A 2,423-nucleotide genomic window follows, 5' to 3' on the forward strand; every position below is an offset into this window, starting at 1 on the left:
TTTCATTGAATTTAAATTAAGGTATATTTAGATTTAAAATTAATTTGAATATGGCTAGAAATTTCGGGTTGTATGCTGTTTGGGACAGATTTGGAGGCTGACTTGTGGGTCTACTAGGTTGACGTGTACTTTGGCTTTGTCAACTTAGTCCACAAACGATTCTAGCAGTAGTGACCGTTGGATGTTAATCCAACGGCCGTGCTACTTCAATATCTGATCTTCTTGCTCCAGCCGCCCAAACCAGCTCCGGTGGGACTGCCTGCTCCCGCCTCCCGTGGCCGACTGTGCTGCCGTACAGGCCGCACCGCCCCACCCTACTTCATTGCTGGCCAGGCCATTCCTCTACTCACCCACACCTCCTATTATTTTTCGGCGACAGCAGCCGGACCAGTAAACCCTCGTACTCCCCTCCGCGTGGGCAACCATTGCCGAGTCTTCCCCGGCTCCGGTCGTTCCCTTCCTAGGCCTCGCTGTCGTCCACCGCCATGGTGCTCTCGGCGCGGCCTGGTTAACATGGTCAACGAACGACATCCATCGGCCGTGGACTGTACGCGCAAAATAATGATTCCTCCACCTGACAGCTGGGACCCACCGGAAGGGCCTCTGTATTTCGCGAAAAAAACGTTCCCCCGCTGACATGTCGGACCCACCAGCTATATCTTCGCATGCAAGGAAGTGCCTCCTTATTACGCACAAAAAAATGAATACCCACCTTGCTAGCTAGGACCCACCATAGTGGGAGGATGACTTGTGGGCCAACTAAGTTGACGGGGATGGAGGGCTTTGTCAACTTAGTCAATATGAACGATTCTAGCTCCAGTGACCGTACGATGTCCATCCAACGGCCGTAGTGCTTCTTCAACCTCTGGTCTTCTTGCTCCAGCCGCCCAAAGCAGCGCCGGTCGTGCCCCATACTCCTGCCTCCCATGGTCGGCTGTGCTGCCGCGGAGGCCTCACCGCCCCCTACTATTCCCACCGATGGCCAGGCCCTGCGGCGACGGCAGCCTCACACCACAGCCGAACCAGTGAACCCTCGTACTCCTCTTCGCGCGGGCTTCCACTGCCGCGTCTTTCCCGGCTCCGTGTCATCCCCTTCCTAGGCCTCGCCGTCGTCCACCGCCATGGTGCTCTCAGCGCGGCCTGGTCAACGTGGTCAAGGAACGACTTCCATCGGACGTGGACTGTACGTGGAGAGGCTGACAGCTGGGTCCACGGCCGCAGCAAGGAAGTGCTTCCTTATTACGCGGAAAATAATGATTCCTCCACCTGACAGCTGGGACCCACCAGATGGGCCACTGTATTTTATAGAAAAAACGTTTCCCCCTGACTGCTGGGACCCACCAGCTTCATCTTCGCACGCAAGGAAGTGCGTCCGGGCAAAAAAAACGATTCACCCCCATGACTGCTGGGACCCACCAACTACACCTTCGCACGCAAGGAAGTGCGTCCGGGCAAAAAAAAACAAAACGATTCGCCCCCTAACTGCTGGGACCCACCAGCTACATCTTCGCATGCAAGGAAGTGCCTGACAGTCGGGACCCACCTGGTCGAAGCGTACGTAGCATTGTCATTTTGGTCGCAAACATGTACGTACATATTGGTCGATGTAGAGGCGCACACGTGTCGTAGTAGAGGCGCGCATGTGTCATAGTAGAGGCGCGCAGGTAGCATGTACACGTATGTACAGCGGGCATGGTGCAAGAAAGAAAATACGGCCATGTATGTGTACATACGGGCGGGGTCTCAAACACCTACTCGTGCATACGTACGACCAGGGCTCGTGTACATGGCTGGGTCAGAACGGAGAAACAACGTCGTCGTCGTGTTCATGGGAAGGCAACGGAATGCGTCGTGTTCATCGGGAGGCAACGGGACGCATGGGATCCAACCGGCTTGGACGGAACAGGCGATGGAAATGAGGCCTGGCGTACCGTAGAACGGAGGAAACGGCCTTGTGTTCGACCGGCCATGTTCGGAACGGGGTCCCGTTGATCGGGAGGGGTGTGGCATACCGCAAAACGGACGAAACGGACCTCCTACGGTCGAAACGGGGGTCCTATTGATCGGGAGGGGTGTGGCGTACCGCAAAACGGACGAAACGGACCTCCTACGGTCGAAACGGGGGTCTTGTTGATCGGGAGGGGTGTGGCGTACCGCAAAACGGACGAAACGGACCTCCTACGGTCGAAACGGTGGTCCTGTTCATCGGGAGGGGTGTGGCGTACCGCAAAACGGGACTCCATGGGATACTGTTCATCTCCACCGTCGACCTCCTCCAGCCTCCACGGGCTACCGTCGACCTCCTCCAGCCTCCACGAGCTCCTGTTCATCCAGCCTCCACCGCGCGCTACTCCACCGGCTACTGTTCAACCACCCCTCCATGGGCACCCCTCCACCGTCTACTGTTCATCCAGCCCTCCACA

This window comes from Triticum dicoccoides, chromosome 5B (assembly GCF_002162155.2).
Source record: "Triticum dicoccoides isolate Atlit2015 ecotype Zavitan chromosome 5B, WEW_v2.0, whole genome shotgun sequence".
NCBI classification, from domain to species: Eukaryota; Viridiplantae; Streptophyta; class Magnoliopsida; order Poales; family Poaceae; genus Triticum; species Triticum dicoccoides.